The sequence below is a fragment of the Gavialis gangeticus genome, unplaced genomic scaffold (genome assembly GCF_001723915.1).
Source record: "Gavialis gangeticus isolate Ggan-Ray unplaced genomic scaffold, GavGan_comp1, whole genome shotgun sequence".
Lineage (NCBI taxonomy): Eukaryota > Metazoa > Chordata > Crocodylia > Gavialidae > Gavialis > Gavialis gangeticus.
Genome location: NW_017728997.1, coordinates 8,889,894 through 8,913,585, shown reverse-complemented (window position 1 = coordinate 8,913,585; position 23,692 = coordinate 8,889,894).

Genomic DNA, 23,692 nt, shown 5'->3' with positions numbered 1-23,692 from the left:
TGGGGGGGGGGGGGGGGGGGTGCTTAGCCCTCCTGAGCTCACCTGTAATTTGAACCCTGGCTAAAGTACCTTTTCCTAATACCTCACCATGGAGCTACTAAATTTAATGCACATTAGCAAAAGCACATTAATGAACGTGTAGACATAACCACTGTGCCCACTCTGTTCACAGCAGCTCCCCCAACAGCTGTACCAATAAGCTCTGCCTTTCAGAAAAGTGAAGCAGAGAGCTCTACAGAGCAGTGCTACCGATATGGGAAGGATTGTAAGAAAGTTAGGACCATGGTGTTTGTAGCCACTTAGGAAGAGGTAATGATTTATTGCAGACTCCTATCCAGCAAAATTATGGCTGGTTGCTGGCTTCCACATTGATGGTTTAGAGATCATAATCACATCCAGCATTAGAGCATTGTTATCATAAAATTCCAGCAAAAAATGCACATTGGTTTACAGAATTTCAGAGGACCTTCTCTTCTAATTTTATGAGTTGTTCTGCAGAGGGTGGGAGATATTTGCTGAAATCCCTTCCCTGATGAAAAATGGAAAAAAACTTCATAAACAATGTTGTACAAGAAAAAAAAATGTATTGGGCCGCTACCCAATTGGTTGGTTGTTGGGCAACCAGAGAAATAGTTCATATTCAGTATATTGTAGTTCCTCAAAGAAGGTGCCAGCAAAAACAGACCAAGACCATGCAAAAGTCAGGTCTTCAAAACATGCTGCTAAAAGGATACAGTTCTGGAATAGTTTTTTAAAAGGAATGTTAAAGGGGGAAGAAATCACTCATGTTTCCGATGCAGCTTGGTAAGTTTATTAGTTGGTTTTCACGCTGTGGTTGCTCTGATAGGGTACTGGACTTGATGACCTGGAAGGTCCATTTTTGACTGCTAACCTAGCCAATCAAGTCACTGAAATGCAGCTTCTCTAGAACAAGATGCAATGACTGTAAACAAACATAAAGCCTGTTTGGGACAGAAAGTGACGAAAAAATCTCAAACGGTAGTGTAAATTTTAAACAGGCAGGATGCAATCCCCAGGTGGGATCCAGGTTGGGATCCTAGCTTTTAAACTATATTTTACGGCTGCATAAATTGATACCACGGAAAGATAAGAAACATTCAGCATTACAGTGATTAAATAGACATTCATGCAATAGTATAATAACAAAAAATCTCTCTAATTTAAAGGGGTCCTACCTTAATCTACAAAGGGCCTCTTTGCAATGTTTAGGATGTGCTTTTTCAAGTAATTTTATTAAATGGAATCAAATTACTGACTGTTTTCATATTTATCAAACCAGTTGCGTTTCTTGAAAGTTAATATAAAAAAAATGAACAGGTGCAGTGCTTTATCTGTAGGCAAAAGTACTTTGCCTGAGTACTGAATAAATAGTAACCACACATCTAAGTACTTATGTGTCCTCTGTTTATTTTACTGAGTGTGTAATTAAGGCATCAGTTTTTCCATAATTATACCTTCTCTACATTTCTCTAGTTTTAGACTATTTTTCTTTTTTCCAGTGAGAGGAGATCAGTATTGAACAGCGACTAGCAGATGAGAGATTAATTCTCCATTTGTCTGAGTACGACTATTTCCATGAGGAAGCCTCTGAACGATGGCCAAATAATTCTTTGCTAATAAATATCAAAGAACCGGTGTCATAAGGGCTTGTCTAGACCTCATCTTTGCTCAACCCAAGAACCCTGTTGTGAAGCATGGTCCACTCACAGTCTTAATGAATCCTGGAAATGAGTCATTATAGCTACTTTGGAGTAGCTTTAAGTGCAAAGGATAGCTAAGCGTAGCTCCGGGTTGTGCTAAAGTGACTACGTTGTCTCACTTGCGGGTTTTGATCCATTTGGATCAGGTTGAGTAGGTAGTTACCATTAGTTATCATTTTTCTCTTAATCAGACAGAAACCATGGCTTCCATCAAAGCCTAAATGGAGGGCAGGTACCATGGCAGAATGTTCCAGCAAAGCCAGAAAAGTTTCTTTTGTGAACAGTAGCCCAACTGTACACATTTCATGCCTTCCTCTTGCTCCCGGGTTCATAATTTAGGTAGTTTGTTTATCTCTTTTTGGGATAAAATCTGGACTGGTGAGGGGAAAGAATTTATCTTCTTTCTAGTTCCTTTGCAAACCCATAGAGTAGTCTTTTCTAAATGCTGTGTTTACATCTCTGGAGGACCTATATTTTTATTATTAAGCCATAGCAACCCAGCATGGTTTACATGTCTACAACATCCTTTTCCAGTGGAAACCCAATATTTGGTAGGATGCAAGCATCCCCAATCCTCCGCTCCTTTGAACAGCCTGACTTAATAGTCCTGTAAATATATTTATATCATCATTTGTGGTTGGCTATAGCCACTCAAAAACATTTGTCTTTCTAATGCTTCCCCGGAAATCAGGAAAGTGCTTACTCGTGGGATAGGTGATGTCAACTGAATGAGCAATTCAATTCCTGGCATTTCTTAAAAGTCCCTCAGCAAACAGCTCATCAGGCCTGAATCTACTTCATTTATGGGATCAACCAGGAATACTTACTTAGTCTTACATGCTCCTTTTTACTGTTATTTTTCCTTTCTTCTTGGCCCTTATAAAGTATTTAGATCACTTCAGTATCTGTGCCTTCAACACATTTTAAAACAGAAACACCACTGCTACGTGGCACGAGTTAGCATTCAAGTAGCATCGATCAACTGTTTGCATCGGATGAGTAAGTGTTAAGAAATGATATAATTTCTAAGTTTCCCTCATGGGGATGTTTTATTTATTAGCTCCTTTTGTTTATCTTGTTCAGAGATGATGCACATTAATGAAGTGCAGGCCACATCTTTTAAAGATCTATTTGTTTTCTGAATCTCTTTACATGTCATGCAGAATCATCCCCTTTTCTTGTTAAATAGCTTTCTGCTATTTCAATAATCCATTATATGTCATTCGAAACACGCACAACTTGCGATGATGGTATATAAATAATTGTTAACTATAGTTGACTGTATAAACAAAGATTAAAATCCAAATGTTTTAATGATGTAAAACATATGCAGTGGATGTGGTCTATGCTATTAATAATTACGTTTTTTGGCCTTCCTTACTCATTTTGCTTCCGCTAATATTAGCTATGACCACAGCAGTGTGCGAGAGGAAGTAGGTTATCTCCTTTTTTGTCATGGAACCTAATGAAAAACCTTCAGTGGGTTCACTGGTATGGATTCATTTGCATAGGGACATAAGGATGTGAAGTCTCTTTTCATAGCATTCACTTGCAGTTAGGGAGCAGCACTGAGGTTCCAAATCTGCACCTTTAGAAACAGTGATAGTTTTCAACCTGTCTTACATGGGCATGGGAGCTAAGCCCACCGGTCCTTCCAAAACAGTATCCTCAAGGAATGAAGGGTGTACATCTGGATGTGGACTGACACTTAGTTGTACACTTTATTTGCTTTGACCTAGAATTCAACTTTGTTTCCAAAGGTAAATGCAAGAAGCCTGAACTTTCACTCTCTTCCCCTTACATGCTAACATGCAAAGTACCACCTTGGGGCATTGTCAGGTTTCCACCTCATCTCACTTCTCAGGGAAGAAATCCATGCTCGCTTCCCTTGTTGACTCTTTCCTAGTGTTTGTAAAGGCCACCTGCCTCCAACTTCAGGGAGTCTGAGTTGCAAAAGCCAAACTGCATTTTTCAAATCAGGACGAATAACATCTCTAGCCTTCACCATGCCTACTGGTTTCATATCCATTTCACAATATATTACATCCAGCTGACTTTAAAAAAAACAAAACACCCTTGACACAGCTGTATCTTACTTATTTCAGATTTTACCTCAGAAAGAAGTTTTGGCTTTTTCATCTGCTCATCGTCTCTTCTTTTTTCAGGCACCTGGCCTTCATTACAGCTGTCTTCACCTGCTCCCATCTATCTTGCCACATCGTTTTCCCCTTGCTCTCTTGTACAGCAGCACCTACTTCGTCTAATAAGTTATTCCACTTTGTCCCTTTGCAAAGCTTTCTGTGGTATTTTTTTTAGGATTTGCACAATATATTTAACTTCCTAGACTTATGCAGCAAGCAGGGAGGAGGGAACTGGAAAACAGGACAAGATGCTGTAATGTCAAGTCTAATAAAGTTAGAAATAATCTAGGGATAGGGACCCTATTGACCTACTCCTGTTTCTTATTCCTTCTTGGAAATGGGATTCTCATTTGTCTAGCAGTGAGCCACTGCTAACTCCTAAGTATCAGTAGACTACAAGGAAGATGAAGGCTTCAAGCCTGCACTATAAAAATATACAAACCCTGATTTAGATTGTCACCTATAAGGAAAAGTGTTAAACATGTAGGAGGACTAGACCATCCAAATTCTTAATATAATAATGGCTTGAACATGCCTCAGAGCAGGGCTCCTTGCCAAATGTTAGTTAGATTCTTAAAGTCTGCCTACCCGGTAATTTTTTTTCTTCCAGTTATGCAGGCTTGACGGAGATCTAACATAGCCAAATTATGGCTGAAAGACAAAGAAAAGAAAAGAATTAATTTTTTTTTTTTTTTTTTTTTTTTTTTTTTTTTACCAGCCCTGACTTTAAATCCTAAAATCGGAGAAACCCCAGAATATAGCTCAATGCCATTCTTGGGGCCATGTCACCAACAACACTTAGCATGTGTTTAACCTGTACCAAATGTCCCATGTGACAAGGCCCTTCAGAGCTATGATTTGCCACATGAATAAAAAGGAACCTGGTCCTATACCATCAAGGGTTCTTGTGTGAAGTGCAGAGGCAAGATGAATCAGGACAGACAGGAACATGACCACAGCAAAATGTAGGGGGTCTCCAAGTAGAAATGGAGGAAATCTGCTGCATGACTTAAAAGTGCTGAACTTGTAGCACAAAATATGCCATGCCAATCTTGCTCTTCTTCAGAGGTTTGAGAAACTCCCTAGTATATTTGGACAGTCCTGGGGACCTGCTTTAGGTTTATCCAACTCTGTGCACCATCTCCACAGCGATGCACAGTGTGGCCCCAGCCATGATAGTCACTCTCACTGCCAGCACAGACCCTAAAACCTACTGCACACAGGGCCTTTGGAGGAGCTCCTCACAAGACAACGTTATGGTGATCTCTGCCATTCCTACCCCCAGATAAAATCAAAGATTTTTAGAGCCCTTTTCCACTCCTCTGGCCTTTTCATCTGGTATAAAGGGGTCATAGTAGGTATAAGGATCTCATCAACTGAATCTAGTCTGTTCACTAGGTTTGCTCATCTAGAATGTGAGATGGAAACATTTCATTGATCTCTTTGATTTTGTGCTTCCCAGAAAAAAAAGTCAGGTGTCATGCCCTTTGCCCTCTATTGTGGCATCCAACCATTCTTTGAAGAAAGCATTCAACATTTGTGGTCTTAAGATAGTGCTACCTAATCTTTGTTCACGTTTAAAAAGTTACAGGCGATGGCTTGAAAATCTAAGTAAAATTTGGGGACGTGTTCATTTTCATTATGGCTCCATGGCCCACTAGAAACAAAGGGCATTAACGCGCTCTAGAGAAGTCCATCACAAGCTGTTTCCAAATAAGATGCAATTAAAAGCACACACAAAAACATAACACATTTTTTTACCCTATGGTATTTCTCACTGCTAGCATAGGTGTTGGTCCAAGCAAACAGCCAAAAGAACAGCTGCTAGCAGATTCCCTCCAGAAAGACTGGAAAGGTAAAGTCTTGCTTCTTTCAAAATTAATTTTGTGACAAGAAATCTCTCTGAAATCTCAAAAGGTTCCTCTCAGAGTAGCCAGGCTGAAGTGGGGATTCCCAGCATAAATTAATATGTTGCTAGTAGTAACAAGGTATGTTGTGCAATGCCTCTTGAACCACTACTTAAATGAACAGATATTTGAGACAGCGGTTCCATACCATCATAAAAAATAGACAAAGACTAAGGGTTCACCCTTTCAGAGCCAAGATGAATGTATGGACCATAGTGCTGAAGGAGTGTGTTTTTTGGGATTAGGATAGGGGCCTGGGAGTGGATTTTTGTATACAGATGCGTATAGGTGTGTCTGCGTAACTACAAGCCCTGCTCTGGTGACATGGCTGCCAACACTTGGCATTATTACAATGTCTTGCCATGAGGTGGCAGGAAGCTCAAAATGCCCTGTTTGGACTGAGCAAACAGCTACCCTGAGATGGAGATGATGTTGAGCAGAAAGATTAATTAGCTTGTTTATAGTCACACAATGAGATTCAGGAATTACTGTGTCCTGAAGTAGATCAACCCTTCATCTACTCTGGCATCAGACCTCACCAGAGACAATATAATGACACTCAAAAGAGGGTGAGTGCATTTTATAGTACAGAATTTAACAAGTGGATAATTTCTTCCTGACACCAGGTTTATATACGAGCTGAGCTATTTTCCATAAAATCCAGTGGCAATGAGTTCCAGGAGGTGATTAGCTACACGCTAACAAACAAAATCTATTTTCTTACCCAATTTTTTGTTTTAATTTAATTAAGTACCCTCTTCTTATTTTGGGGAAGGTATATGTAGGAGTACATAACTATTTCTCTCTACACCATAATTTTATGCCTCTCTATTACATCTCTTTTTTTACAGTTCTCCTCTTCATATTACTAATCCTATTTTTAGTCCCCTATATAGATGCCAACCCGCTAGTCAATTTATATTGCTTTTCTCTGGACCTGATATTTCTATTATTTCTTTTTCTGAGATGAAGTGGCCAGCCATGAATGCAGTAGTCAAAGTGACAATACACAGCAATTTATAAAATAGTATTACACTATTTTCTGTATAATTTTCCTTTGCTATTAAAACAGCACCCTATCCACCCTTAGCCACTGCTTTGCATTGGACAGGCACTATTTTATAGCACCTGGATCTTTCTTTTTTGCCAAGACTTACAGCAAGTTCAGATCCTGTGTATATGTTTAAATAGTTTAATTGTTCCTTCCCTGGTGCACAGCTCTGTATTTGTCTACACCAAAATGTATTTGATGAAGTTGAAAACATTCAGTTTTTAATAGAACCTCCTGAAGTTTCTTGCAGTTCTGAGCAACTCCAAGCCCTCAGAAAATGTTGTAGCCTCGCTATTAAAATTTCTTCAGGCACCCTGTAATTTATCTTTTTTTTTTATAACAGCATCTCTAGTGTACCCTTATTTCCCATAAAGGACAGCCTACTACAAACCCAATATCCAAAACATCACTAAACGGAGGAAAGCAAATCCAAACTAAATGTTTCAGTCAAGATATGTGACTGATTCTAATGGTATTTTATTGGCATAATCTTAGTGTAGTCTATGGAGCCTGATTCTACTTTAAGATTAAGGGAGGGGTGGTGGGAAAGGCATAGGGGGTTGTTGAAATAGGCTGTATATTCCTGTAATGAGTGGGGGGGAAAAAGTGCTGGAATCAAACACCTGCAGATTTTGGTGGGGGTTCAAAATTCAAATCCAAAGTTAGTGGCTTGGATCCATCTTCAAATTATCAAGAGCCTCAACCTATGCCTAGTCCCAGCAAGTGTCAGCAAGCACCATCTGTTAAACTAATACAATTTAATTAATCAAGTTAAATATTTTTTACACTTATTCACCTCTATATCTGGGTGTACATTAATCCTACACACCGGTATACTGCATTTCATTGAACACCAGAAGAGTTCAACATGATTAATGTGTTTACAGTGAATACTCAGCCAATGCAAATCTTGAGTCGCAAGATATATGGAGAAAGTTTGCAACAAATGGTAAATATATTGCAGCAAATATTTAATGCGTGATGGAAGATGGTGAAGGAAAGGAGCAAGGCTCCTCTGAACCCTCTCCAGATCCTCCGTGTCGCAGTTCAAGGGGGACATGGAGGATCTGGAGAAGGTTCAGAGGATGGCCACTTGCATGATTAGTGGTCTCCGTGAAAGACCCTATGAGAAGAGACTGAGAGATCTGGATCTCTTCAGCCTGTACAAAAGATGGCTGAGGGGTGACTTCGTAGCCTCCTATAAATTTATCAGGGGAGGGCAGCAGGGAATTGGAGATGCGCTGTTTACCAGAGCACCCCAGGGAGTAACTAGGAATAATGGGTGCAAACTGGTGGAGAGTAGATTTAGGTTAGACATTAGGAAGACATTTTTTACAATAAGGGTGGCCAGAGTCTGGAATGGGCTTCCAGGAGAGGTGGTGCTGTCACCCAGCTTGGAGGTCTTCAAGAAGAGGCTTGACAGTCACCTGGCTGGGGTCGTCTGACCTTGCTCCTCTTTCCTGCCAGGGCAGTGGGTTGGACACGATGATCCACTGGGTCCCTTCTGACCCTATAATCTACAAAATCTATATCTACCATCTTGACTGACGAATGTGGCACAGATCAAGGGACTCCCAGAAGTAAAAACAGACAGAAGAACTTAAGTGTATATTACTTCATATTTGTATATTTGTTTCATATTTATATATTTAAAATGTCAGAGGCCTGATATCTTCCCCAGAAATACTTACAGGGCAAGCTGAGATGGGGGAAATACCGCTTTTTGCCCCTCTCCTGGAATGAGCAGCAATTCTGCACTTAAACCCCTCTGATTCTTGAGGATTCACTCTGATAACCAGATTTGCTCCTTGCAAACCTGTGTCATTATGTCAGGTCCAGGACTGCCAGTGCCTGTCCTTGGCTCCAACGGTTTCAAGTACAAGGAGGGCTGTGGTGTTAAGGTGGATGCCATCACATATGCACAGAGGCAGGGGAAAGCAAGTCTATCAAAATTAGATCCCAAGAATTGCTGAACTGATCTACAATTCTCATTTGTTTGTACTGCAGCCATGCCTAGGAGGCCTGGTCATGGACCAGGACCTTATTGTGCTTAGTGCTGTAGACATGTGTAACATTAAAGCCACACCTGTACTAAAGACCTTACAGTGCAAGGGTGACTTTATCATCCTAGAGGATAATTATCATTTACAGACACACACACACACACACACACACACACACAGAGTTGTATAAAAACTAATGCTTGTCAGCGAAGGTCTTCTGTTTGGTATCAAAATCTGAGGGGGTTTTTTAAGCTAAAATTTGGTGCTTGGCTGAAAGAGAGGATCAATCATGTCACATATGCCAGATGCCTGCTTTTTACGGTTGTCCCTCCAGTACAACTGCTAAGTTGGAGAGCAGGGTCAGACCATACCTGCTTTAAAAGGCTCCACTTTTGAGTGGTATATTACAGCGCGAACAAAGTCTTTTGTATGCTGTGTGTTACATGGGAGGAGATGGCTCCAGGGAAGGCAGAAGGGTAAATACAAGCAGAAGAAACTTGCTATTGGTGGGTAAGTTCTATGTGAAAGCAGTAACTGCAGTAAATCCAAAGGAAACAAAGGAGAGCACAAACGAATTACAACATCATATGTAGGAAACGACTCTATCCAGCTGCTCAGGGACAAATCCTGCCCCTAAGCAAAGATGAGGAAATAGGTCTTAAGCCACTAGAGTCACCTGAGGTTTGTGGGAGATTCAATCCCCACAATTCAATTCAATCAACATGAAGGTGCATGAATGCTTGCACGGCAGGGCTGCTGCTGCAAGGTTTGGGAAGAAAAAAGCAGATACAAGCCATTACTCCCAGTACACAGAGGGTGTAGTGGGCAGCGAATCTGCAACAGGCAGTGATTCATTGCTCATGCCCGTTGCCACCTGGGCAACCTGCTGTACGTAGGAAAGAATCTGACTATCTCTAACACTGGGATATGGAAGATGTGAAATTTCTCTACATTTCCTCTGCTGCCTGGTAGCCTATACAGGGGAAATAGGGTATTTCTTGTTAGTAGCAGGTCAGCGGGGAAACAATCAGAGAATGGAGGCTAGTTACCTAGACTTAGACGCTTTGCTCGCCTAATTGCAAATCCCATGCTGCAGTGATGCTCAGGGTTTGAATTACACTCCAACTCTTGGGAGGTCTGCGGTGGTGGCAGCTGGCAGAAGGACCTGCTGCCACCACTGAGCACTGCCTAAGTTGCTTAGAAAGGTGCGGGGTGGGCTCATCTCTGATTCCAACCCCCTCCCCCGCAAGCCCTATCATACTTTGAACCCTAGTGATGCTGCCAGACTAAGACACTTTCCTCTTAGAAAGGGTGTAGCACATTCTCTAAAGCTTTATGAAACTATGCCCTTAAAAAGAGAAAATCTGGGTTTTATCATGCTTTTCCATCTCAAACAGAAAACCTGGATCCCTGGTTATCTCTGAAGGGCAGCACTGATTCCTTTTCCAGCAACTCCCTCAGTTCTGAACCCTGAACACGGACAAGGCCAAAACAAGGTTGCATCCATTAACAGAGGTTTTTTACACTTAGAAATACATACGAACAATGTTTGGACCATTTGGTACAACCGCCTCCAATGCAGCTGCTGAATCAGGGCCATTCTTGAATGCACGAATGGGACTGCGCACAACCACACGCATTATACATGCGCAGAGCAAGATTCTCCACCTTTCCCTCCCACGGCAGGATCTAGTCCAAAGCAAACAACCTTTTGCAACACCTGTGAGTTAGTGCAGAAAACATTTTCAATGTATTGCTGCTTCCTGGAGCTGTTTCTATAGGTAGAGCTGTGCAAAGGATAGTTTTGGTTGGCTTCTTTTGCGCTGTTCCCAATCGCTATTTTATACAATATGGAGCAGGTCCACCAGGAAGGCGTCAGGGGCACCCAACTCCAATGGCCAACAGTTAGAGAACTCACCTGGGAAGTGGAAGATCCAAGTTCATACCTTTTCTCTCTGCTGGGTGCAAGACTAGTATTTGAAGCACTTCCCTTCTACCCAAGTAATCATCTCACACAAAGTGGAACAATGTCAAAAGAAGACATAATAGGCCGTGTGTAGACAAAGTAAAATGCATTAAACTACCTCACAGCCTGGTTAGGACACACTGAGAGGGGAGAGTGGGTCCAAATCTGTACAAGCAGAGGAGGGAGTTGAACCTGGGGCCCTCACTTGTACCTTTCTTGGACCATCAGGGCTACAATACTCTAACTCCACTACCTTCTTCATGAGTTTTTCCACCATTGAACTACTGTGTAAAGTGAAATGACTGGCAGCCATTTCTCCTCTGGCAGGTTATTGCTTCTAACCGCCAAAATATTTCACATTTAATGTTTCATTCCTGGAAAAAAAACCCCCACAATCCCTAAACTAAAATAAAGCTTTGTTTGATACAAACCGATTTTTTTCTGAGGTTAAGGTTAGTTGCCAAACAGGGAAATCAAATGCTTGCCCAGCCCTGTTTGCACTGCTGTGAGGTCCAGCTCGGTTCCCTGGGTTATCCCTTTGCTGCCCTGTACCTTGTGTAGCCCTTCACACTTGCACAAACCAAGTTTAACCTACTCTGACTTCTGAACTGCAGCAGTTTGCACAAGTCTAAATGACAGCCCAATGCTCAGAGCAGCTAAGTGTCCAGTCCCCACCTACAGTTTTTCTCTGCACAGGACAAGGCCGGCTGTGAGCACACCTGAAATGATTCACACAGATTGCCCTGCCAACTGCACGTCAGAGAGGATTAGCGGAAAGCGCGGAGAATCTCCTCTGGGGACACCAGAAATAGGTAGAGGGCAGGCACTACCTGAACAGTTTTGCCACTTCTGAGTTACAGCTCTGCTTCCCTGCCCACAGAGTTGGTAAACAGGTTTTTGCTCTTAAAGAAACGTAAGGCTTTGTTAGGGTAAGCGGTTCATTCCCAAGTGGCCTAATGACTCAGGGCTTCCAAAACACAGAAAGAGAAGATCCATATCTCCTTTCACCATTAAGTGCACGGAGCTCGCTCATGAGTTACTCCACTATAAATGAGCAGGAAAGGAGCAGACCAATGATTGGGACCCCACCCTGGGACTGGGGAGACTGGTCATTCCCTGCTCCACCATAGACTTCCTGCATGGCTCTGGGCAAGACGTTTAGGTCCAGATCTTCAGAAGTTACTTATGTGCCAGTTTCCAAACCAAAGTTCCTCATCTGGAAGACAGGTACAACTGTACTCCCCTACCGCACAACGGTGTTGCGAGGGTAAATGTATTAGATATTCTGAAGAGCTCATATGCTAACAGAATGGGGTTAATTAGTAGCAAAGACAGTAAAGATCAGAACTGGCTATTTTGTAAGTACTGGCACATCATGGTGCACTTAAAGGTTTTCAGCAAAAGCTGAATAGGGAATGGTCTCTCTCACATGTCTCCTGCATTACACAGTGTGTCGCATTTGCCAGCAGCTCAAAAGCTTAAATTGCAGACCCTGTAACACACACTTCAGGGGGGCTGCTGCAGTCATTACGTTCCAGGACTGAGGCCTGTGTCTAAGTCACACCAGCACTGAGCTAAGATGCTGGGCACTTTTCTTTAGATACTGCTTCTTCTGCCCTTCCAACAGCATTGTTATTTTTTCCTCCATCCTACTGACTAGCAAGCAGATCTGTTTGCTGTTTTCTCCCCCATTTCTCATTTTTTCTGCATGTCCAGTAATTGGTACTGAAATTTGCTAAATTGCATGAGCTTTCACATCTGCCAAGAGCGTGTGAAGATTGTGCACAGCCTCAGGAAATGCACACACACACACACACACACAATTCTCTATTCATACATGTACATACACATTCGTATGGATCACAGACTAAATTTATAGATGCATAGACAATATGCTTGCTCTCAAAACATACTAAATACCCCCTTCCGAAAATCAGTATGCAGTATGCAACATACCCCTCTAACCTTCACATCTACTTCTTTTAATTTGATTTTTTGCTTTAAAGAAAAAAATTCTGCTACTATAGGAAAGTGACCAATTTCATGGCTTCTACACACACACAAAATAAATAATAAATAAAAAAACAGTGCCCCTTTAAATGCAGGATCTCTCTCTATCTCTTCTTTCTTTTTTCTGTGGTTTTATTTCAGACCCTCTCTTAATGGCTATCATTTCATTTCAGAATATATTATTTCTCCTGTGGTGACCTTTTTATAGAAGAGTCAAAAGGGGAAGGGCAGAGGGTTTCTCTGATTAAATCTGTTCAATTTGGCATGAACCCAAATGAAACTCCCACATAGACATCACATGCCCTAGATGTGCACCCTACTAGCCCTGTGATGCAACAGGTATTAAGAGATTTTTTTTCAATCAAACCCATCCTATTTCTGAATGTTACAAGCCCAGAAGTATATTTTACCCTCATGTGGGTTTCTTTTCCCCTTGTATAGTCCTTAGCAACTGGACAAAGTGGGTATAAAATGAAACCTAGTTCAAATAGCAGCGTTTCAACCTTCACTTTGTATTTGCTTTGAAGATGTAAAAGGATGAACACAATCAAAGACAGTATAGAAGTAAGCCCCCGTCATTCCCCACGGCTACTACAGTAGTAAGATAAAGCTCCTTATGCAATATGCCTCCTCGGTGCTCCTATTTGTCTGAATTTACTCCAGTTAATAAGGTGAATGGACTTATACTTTGCTTAGATAGTGTTAGAGTAACCTTGTAGTCATGAGGGTCTAGCAATTATGCAAGAGGCAAGGATTTCTTAGGGTGATATATTTTACTGTACAAGTATGTACAGTACTTGGGATGGCTAGACAAGCGTTCAAATGCAACTTTCTTCATTAGCTTATCTATCTCTATCCTGAATTCAAAATTGGTCCAATAAAAGATATCACCCTTTTTAGAGACACATGAAGCCTGATTTTTGGAAATGCTGACTGCCTACAGTTCTCCTGAAAGTGATGGGAGCTGAAGGTGATCATCATCTTTAAAACAAAACAAACCCACCAGTAATAAGCTAATATTTAACTGGTGCATTGTTGGGCAAACAAAGATGCACTTGGTTAAAATCTGCTTTCCAAGCCACAGTGACTTTTTTTAATTTTGTCTATAGTTCTCTGAAAGACTCCTTCTATCCTTTTTAATCCAAGAGGCACCATTACAGGCATGTTAAAGAATATGAATGGAGTCAACTGTGCTAGTAAACATGAGATAAAAGTAGCCCCAAAGCATTTACTGACGGGTGATCTTTGTGCCCTTTGAAGAGGCCAGGTGAGTCAGGCACTGAGGTCAAAAGCAAGAATTATTTATAATCAGTTATTAGTTATCATCATGTACTTTTAATTTCTATAGTGTCACAGTTTACCCGATGCCCAAAAGAAAACAACAGGGACCCAAGGAGCTGTACTAGCTTGGGTATTAGCATTCAGATCAAGCCTACTTTCAAAAGCTCTCTTTTTGTTTCCTATATGATGTACTATTGTGTCACAGGTTTAGGATGGATTGAACACACTGAAATCAAAGGTGAAGCATGATTAGGCTTTTTTTCCTAGGTGTTCCCATGGACTGGATCTTACCAACCGTTGCTCACATGTAGCATTTTAGTCATGGGAGTAGTGATCTGTAGGACCTATGTTTGTTCAGTGAAGGCCCTGATACTGCCTATATTTATACACGTGCATGCTGGGGATGAAGTCTTAGCTCTACAGACCTTAAGGAAATAAGTATTTCCATTTATTTCAATTGACATGGAATTGCATCCACTGACCAATGATCGTGCAATAGAGTTAAGCAATTGTATATGTTTTTGCAGGATTAGGAGAAGACTTACTGTTTGTCAAATTCTAGAGATTCAGTGAAATCCCACGATAAAATTGATAGGCAAATCTGACGGAGAGGTTGCTTGCTTAGCTTTTGATTCTGCTGCTGAGGACAAGTCCTATGTGTATAGTATTAATAAAGGATGGGTTAAAGGATCATGTATTTTGACCTCTAGCTCACTGTTATTGTCTTTTGTTTCACCAAAAATAACAACACTTCTGCTCTCTGCACCAGTAGGCAAAATTCTGCAGTAGTGTTCATAGGTGCAAGTCCATTAACTCCAGGGAGCTGCCCCTGCTGCCATCATGTCCTTCTTACACATGAAGTGCTGGTAGGATGTCAGACACTCATAATATGTGGGTGTTTAAGAGAACATCATGGCAGAGCTCTTTGTTATTTACCAGTTTCATTAACGATCAAACTGGCACTTGCCTTTCTTTTGGGTTAAACCAACAAGGCTGAGAAGGGGACACTGTCTCCAGATACACTGTCCACCAGGCTTTTGCACCCTGAAGACATCACTTTAGCTTCACTTCATCTTTCAAGAGAAGATTATGTTCAGTGAACTGATGTCTCACTTGTCGTAATTCTATTAATTCGGGAGACGGAGAGATGCCTACTACTACACGTTTTCCTTAGAGACTGGCGAGCATCTGGCATCCACAGAACATCTCAAGAAGGAAGGTGGTATCTTTTATTCCTCTGGCTGGGGCAGTAATACTGTTAATCACATCAAGATGGAGAAAGTGAAATCCAATTACTGGAACTTTTTATATCCTTACCAAATGACAACCTAGTTGCTGTGCCTTGTTCGTAAGAAGAGAAACATGACCACCTTTATATGGATTAAAGTGTTGGGTTATATTAAGTGGATGATCAAGCCTCAAAAATCCTTTGCATGGCTGAATAAATTGGATACAGGTAATTTTCATTCTAAACATAATAGGTCTAATATAATGAGCCCAACATCCATTTGTTGTTGATGAAACGTCTGCTCATTTTTATGAGTCCCCCTCTACCTCCGTCCAGTCTGCTAGTGATGGAGCACAGGCTGGGTATTTACAAGCAGGAAGAAATGAATGGCTTGTCGGATTCTGACAAATTATCCCTGGAGAAGAAAATACCTCCTTGAGAAATATAGTTGGTGTTAAATTTAATAAAAGCAGTGCCTGATGGATTCCCTTTGGAATTCTGAAAGACCTTTCCCATGCATTTTATCCCTATTGCTGTCAAAGAGCTTCTATGAAGTTTTAATACCTGGAGATATTCTTTTTTACTGTTAAAATATAATTATTTCCCTCAACTTAAAAAAAAGAGGGGAAGCTGGTAGGCAAGCCGCTATCTGATGCAGGAGGTGCTGAATGCGTCTATTATTTGTCTGCTGAAAATGTTAGGAACTAAGGACATGCTTTCAGCTGCCAGTGACTCAACTAGATGTGTTAAAGCATTGGCTGTATGGTAAGTTCTTAGGAGATGCATTTATAGTAGGCCGACCGATCAAAACATTTGTGCCTTTTTGGTTTCACACAAAGGCATTTGAAAGAGTTAAGTGGAGATATTGCATATGCTAAGCATGTTTCTGTATACGCATGTCATTGTGCAAAACATGAAGCTCTATTATAAAGGAAATTTTGGTAGCACTTCATGTTAAGGGCTACTTATCGGTCAAGGGGTACTCATCACGGGAATCCTACAGACTATTCATGTGAGTAACTGCTTTCTCCTGGGGGTCTCAAAGCTATAACCTGACCCTTAGAAAATGAATTTCAATTCTGCCTGACAACAGAGGGTCATATAAACAAGGGTCATTGTGACCTTCTGAAGACTGGAAACATGTCGGTAAAAGCTGGGGAAGTTGGAGAGAGGGAAAGAGTGGCTTGGGTGGCGTTTGTGGGCTACAACTTTTGAAAGTGATGGGTCATGTTAGAAAACTTCCTTGTATGCTGTGTGGTGTAGGAGCCAGGCCTTTTTAAGTACTCATTCAGCATCTGGCCAACTTGGGGCATCATATACGAGACTCTGGCTGTCCTGGGATAAGATAACGGTAAAGGAGAACAGATATGGAGTGAGATAGAAATACAAGACTCTGGCTGTCCTGGGATAAGATAACAATAAAAGGGAACAGACAAGGAGCGAGATAGAAACATCTGTCTAGATAAGGGCATTATTAACTCTTTTGTCTTCACTAATTGCTGCACGTGCTTCCTTTATAGTGGTGAACAGGATGAACAAAGCCTTCACAATGTACATGAGCAAACCCCACTCACTTTAAGTACTCATTCAGCATCTGGCCAACTTGGGGCATCATATGAACACTGTGCATGTTCATTTGAGAGAAATAGTTGCCCTGAATAAGTATTTCAGGCCAGAATGCAACCCTAAACTGCACATCCACACAAGGGTGTGAGGTCCTCTTTTATTTTCTGGTTCTTATTTCTTGCATTATGTTGCACTGAGCAGCTCCTACAGGGAGGCTGTCTGGGAATGTGGGTACAGGTCAGCAGGGATGGTGATGAGCAGGGCCCTGCCCCTGCCCCCTCAGCTTTGCTGTGGCTGTTGGGGCTTCCTCTGGTTGGACTTTGGAGAGGTTATTTTAATCTCTTCTTCACAGGTAATGGAATGAAACTAAGCACTTCCTTCCTGCTGTGCTCTGTGTTCCCATAGGGTCTGTAATGCCACTTCCATGGTGATTGATAAACCATAGAAACAAGTATCTACCTGCCATGAATACTAGCTGACTTACACCTCACTTCCTCCTTAGAGTGTATTAAACCCTGTTAAAATTGTGTAAATTTAGCTCCAGATCTGTAGTGGGAGAAGTCTCTTTTGCACGGTTTATGAAGCTTTGGAAGGATTTATGTTTTGCTATCCAGAAGTTTTCACTAACACTCGGAGATTTACAGTCCCCCAAATCAGGGAAAAGTCCATTCCTCACTTTATTTGAATACCTGCTGATAAACTATATTTTTCTACCATGAAATCTCAGCTATGCCACTCACATCCTGGCTTATGACAGGTTCTATGCAACTACTGCTTGTTGGAAAAAAATCCCTGCCTCTATTTTACTATACCTTGCTTTTCATAGATTCAGGAGGCAATTGTACATCTAGCCACAGAGAAGAGTAGCTGCCTTAGCTGAGATACTATATTTCAGGGTATCCAGTTCCCTATAGTAATTTCTTTAGGTCAATTGATTTACTTTTCTGCACAGTTCATATACAGAATGTTGAATTCTAGATTACCTCCCTACCAAAAATTTCAGGCTTATGCTTTCTGATAACTACAGACTAATAGTATGTTATACAATACAATACAATACAATACAATACAATACAATACAATACTGATTTTTCTTCAGTTTTAATGGTTTCTTTCTTCCTCTGTTAGAGTAAAAAGTGATATCTTCTATTTCGATATCTCATAGATACCTCATAGCATTTAGTAACTGGTTGATATGTTACTTTTCCATCTATTTTTCATGATGTCACTTTGTGAAAACAGGATTTTATTATCAAAAAATAATCCATTACATCCAACAGACAGGCAAAGACAGGGTGAAGGTGCAAGAATTGCTTAAATGCAAGAAAAAAAAGCTAAGTCAGCACTGATCACTAAAAACAATACAAAAAAGAAAACTAAGCATAAGGTATTGTCCGTTCTGGAAGTTAAGTTTAGCATAAAAGAACTGTATTGCAGCAGTAAGACTGATTCAGGAAAACATTTAAGGTGCCTATACATGTGCTGTGAGGCTGCTCCAATGCGCTATAATTACAGCATGTTAGAGCAGACTCAATTAATTGAATATGCCAGACTGTGGTCATTACTATGCTCCAGCAGACTCTGGCATCATGTGCTCCAGCATCCCTGCACGGAAAAATAGTGGTGGGGGCACTTTAACCAATGCTCATTTGATGAGCTTTAGTTAAAGTGCCTCTACCACCGTTTTTCAGTAATGGGACACTGATACACATGATGCTCCAGGTGCTTTAATTAGAGTGGCTCTTGGAGCCACTCTAATTAAAGAAACCTCCACTCCCACAGCACGTGAATAAACACCCTTAGGTGCCTAAATACCTTTTAAAAATCTGGACTAATCTCCCATTGATTCTTTGATGAGCCTTTACACCAGAAGCATTTGAATCTGCATATTATAGAGATTTCAGTTTGAAAGGATCTCAGGGACTTAAGCAAGTTGTATTTTTTATTGTTGTAAATTACCAGCAATATATTTTAAGTGTTATTGGGGAGGGATATGGTGAGGAGCCTGTAACTAAAGAGGAAGCTAGGCATTTTGGAAGGTCACTGGAAGAGGAATATTAGCAAATATAAGAGAGAGGGAGTGGAGAAATTCAGATAGTCTACTGAAAAGCTTTGGATGCCTCTCCAAATGAAACATAACCCCATAGCCCTCTGCCCATCACTTCTCCAAAGACAGCCCTATAATTTTTCCTAGAAAAATACCTCCCGTTGAAATTAGTATACGGTTGACTCAATAACATGGTCTTAGTATATTACATTCTGCTCACATTCTGCAACATCATGCACAGTTATGTAAAGCTGATTGAAGGTTGTGCCAAGTTCAAATGAAATATCCATTTGTCAATTTTTAGGTTTCTTAGCTGGAGCTCGGAGCGCGAACCATTAATATTAAATAAGATTAATAAGGATACTCGGGTTCCGAAGCAACCTTGACTGATTGGTGACAATCCTGAAAGAGATAGAGTTATTTTGAAAACGAAGTTCAACTGAACTTGACATTTCACATTAAAAAACTACTTGCTTAATCTTCTTTTGCTGCTTAAAGTATTCCTGTGTGCACTCCTTTCCATAATATCACAGGGAGCACTAACAGCTGAGGTTCTCCATCTGAACCTCAGTGTCCGTAACAGCAGAGGACAATTTAAAGTTGTTAAGCTGTACTTCTTCTGAGCCTTCCCAGGCCTTCTTACGAGCCAAACCACCACCGGTTAGTTGATTTTCTGACATTCATGGTAGAAGAGCATTCTTCAGTGTTGAGAAATACAGCTGCTCAGGTCCTATAATAAATTTGATCATTGTCTCCTCACACATTTTCATGAACTTAGGAATGGGACAGATCAAAAGTTAGTTATTTTTTTGAAGTCCATTTCTGAAACATGTTTTTCAGCTTATTCCAAGTACATGGTATGTCCTGGGGACTAAAAGTCACACGGTATATGGATCCTTTCCCATGTTAAAGAAAACACAAGTTAAAGCTTGGATAGTGCTAAAACTTGTGTGTCCTTCGTTTTATATACGAGGACTCCCCGTGGATTATCAAGCATTAGCAGGATTGGGGTAAATGGAGACATCACCTGCAAACATAATTATTTTTGCACTTGGAAGTGCACATTATGAGTGAAAATGGAAAGTGGAAGCCGTCACTTCCACGATAACAAAACAAACACAGATACCCACTCTTCACAAAGATAGGTTGGTGCACTCAGAAAACAAGTTCGGTAATTCCGCTTTCGAAAAAATACATATATATATTGCTGATGTCTTAATACATTTCATTTGTCTTCAAAGAGCAATCAGGAGACTGGTAAGTCTGGTTTGTTCAACTGCAGACACTGAAGTAAAGGAAAGAAAGTTCAAGCAAATGACACCAGTAAATATATCACTTTAACACACTTACTAACAAAACTCAACAAAACGTACAGCGGGTAGCATTAGGAATATCTCCCTTTTCCCTATGCTGCTCCTACTATACTTCTGTCAATAAAAACAGAGTCCAAGTTGCAAGGAGGGGAGGTTTTGAATGAGGCAATCAGGATACTTCACATACATGATGTTATTACACGATGTGGAAGGCCACCTAAAAAGCCAGGAAGGCAGGAGTGGGTGGAGAAGCACCAGGAAGATCAGAAAAGATGGGCAGAGCAAAGGAAGTCAAGTGGGGCATGAGGGAAGATGATACAGAGGAGACAGATGGGCCAACGGAGACTGAAGGCAGGTCACAAAGCAGGTGTGCTGCAGAAGTAAGCAGCAAACTTTGGTCTCCTAAACTGTCTACTACAATGTGTTACAGGCTAGCCTAAGTCAGTTATGGGTGCCTGAGGGACGTTAGCATAATCACGGGATTGGACCCTTAATTCAGGTGCCAGCAGCTGAGATGTCAAACAACATTGCGCTCCCATGCTTCCACGTTTAATTCTGCAGCCAAAGCCTGCAGCATCGTGACCTCGCTAGACTCCTGTCATTAGCATTTAAAAATAAGGGGCTGCATCTTGAGGTGGTATGTTCGGTCAGAAGTACATGACTACCAATAGAACCAGCCTGACTTGTGTCAGCTGAGGATCTAGCATTATTATCCTCTCTCTTTATTTTACATCATAACAGTTAGATCTGCTGATCCTAACTTCTAAAACATATAGACTGATAAAAAGGAGAAGCAGAAGCAGAAGCAGAAAGGGATGGGGGGCAGGGGTTGGAAATTTCTCTGAAAGAGCATCAGAGTTTTGGTTCATTTGCTTGTTGATGTCTTGCTGTTATGTAGCAAGGCAACTTGCTTGGCAAATCTCCCCCTCTCGCACACACATACACACACTGGAACTAGCTAAACGGAATAAGAAACATGAAAATCTTGTTCTTTTTTCATTCAGGATTTCAGTCTGGCTTAATTCAGGTCTAAATATTGCAGCATGCATTTGTCTTTGACTTTGAACTATCGCATATTGTTTGGAAAGAGAAATGGGCTGTTTTTCAAGCCCTGAAAAGATGGAACAGGAGAGTAAAGCTTCCTAGGAATGTTTTATCATTCAGGCTGTTCTTCTAAAACACAATTAATGGAAATACATAGTTTTAGAAATAAATTTACTACTAGAAAAAAAAAGCATTTTGGCCTTCATTTTCCTTTTATTTATACCGTGGTAACTCAGGAGTTTGATCTATGTAAGCTAAAGGTAAAGCTGATTTCATGGGAACTCCTACTGTTACAATCTGGACCTGTGGCACAAGACGGATGGAAGCCGGAATCAGGCTCTTTCCAATATCTGGGGTGTGCCCTTTCACATTTAAAATTGGGATATTCTGTTAATGACACATTTGCATAATTAAAAATCATTTTACTGCATGAATCCAAAGGGCTTTTTTGTTTTTTTTTTAATTAAAAACTATAAAATGTTTATAAGCAACTATTCCCTGTATCCCCCATTTTTTATCAGAAAGCTTTCAGGTATGTCAGCTTCATAGACCCTGTCAATATTTCCCTAACATTCTCAGATAGTATTGCTTTTTATTAAATTACCAGATACCAGACATGGCTCTGTCTCTGAGGCTTCCTAACATAAATTCAGCATTAACAAAAAGGGTGGAAGAAGATCAAATGGAAAAAAAAGCAGTAAATCCAGCTGTCATTTCCACTTGATAAAAGATTCCTTCAGGACCAACATACTGAATATTGTGAAAGTCACTTGCAAAATTCAATCCTGTAAAACTCAGGCAAAATTATTTTGACATGTCTGGTTGCAGGAAGTAAAACTGAAAAGAATTTTGCTTTGCTATGTGTTTCAATTTCATAGATTGCTATTATTATGTTTATATGCTTGTTTCTCTTACTATGTATTTTGGGAAACAACCTTTGATGTTTCAATAGCATCTCTAGAAAGATGTAAAACTCTCTGAGCCGAGACTTTACGGTTGTTATCCTAGATTCAAATCTTCAAAATTTTTTTATAAACTTGATTTTCTCATTCTCTTCTTTCTCTTACTAATGGGCGGGATATTCAGAGAAGCCTACAGGAACCAGATGCCCATTGCCCATTTAAGTTCAATGGGTTTGGATGCCTATGTTTCAGGCTCCTTAGTTAACCCCAGTCACCTACAAACCCTTTCCAAAGCAGACTGAAACTATTTGGATTCCCAATACAACAACAGTATTTTCTTTCTGTTAATGCAGAGATGGCAAAGACTTATCAAATTACAAATCTTCTAAACATAAATTGCAGACAGGAATCGCAGACAAGCAGAGTTGGTCCAATCCTTGAAGATACTGAGGGTATAACTGAGGGACAGCTGGGGGATAAAGGTCATTAGCATTTTATTAAACTGAATTCAAAGTAGACAAAAGAAGGCCCATTGAACCACACATATCCAAAAAAGGATTGGTTTGGAAGAGTCACTCTTCAGTTATTCCTTGCAGGGGTAGGACACTAACAACACCCTTGTCCCTCTGCTTTAACTGTGACAGGTTAGACTGTTTTTAGTGTCTTTGGGTTGTATGCATTGTCATTGTGCGGCAGAGCTGTTTGTGTAGTTTTAGGAATAGGTTAGACAACCACTATATGGGATAGTTTGCATAGGGATGGGTCCTGCCTTGAGCAGAGGATTGGGCTAGATGACCTGAGATCCCTTCCATCTCTACTTGTCTTTGATTCTAGTCCCCAGTCTTTAACTGGGAAAAGGATTCACTTTCTGTAATAGGGAAGACATGGAAAGTGACTGACTATCCATTATTTGCCAAGACACATCAAGGGTAGCTCAGCAGACACACTCGTGTGGCCGGCCTGGAACTCTATAAATGTAATTCTGACCTTATCAAATACCCTTTCTTACTAGTGAGAATGCTTCTGTATCCTTTTAGCAGGTTTACAAACAAATATTGAGTACATGTCAGTGTTACAGGGTGTGTCATGTGTCTTTAAAAGCCAGAAAGACCAGAGGGTATGTTTAGTTCGGGACACCTATTTTTACATTTCATCTTGGGGGGCTCTTGAGTCATCCTTTCAAAGGTTGGAACTCAAAATCACCCTTGAACATGGGAGATGGTACAAATTATCATGCAGGTGGTGGCAACAAACTGAAGAGAACCTGTCCAAGAATGTGAGTGGCATGTGTAATATTCTGAGCAAGCCTAAAACGAAAAAGAAAAAAGAAATATGGGCACACTGCAAGTAGACAATAATTGGTGCCACCATAGGAAGTCAGTGCTGCTTCTATAACAACTTACTCAAAGCCTAACTAATAGTACCTGAACTGTGCATTATAGTGTCTGTGTTTTATCTAGGTAGATTTTTTTTTTTTTTTTTTTTTTTAATGTTTTTTCCTGGGTTTTAGGA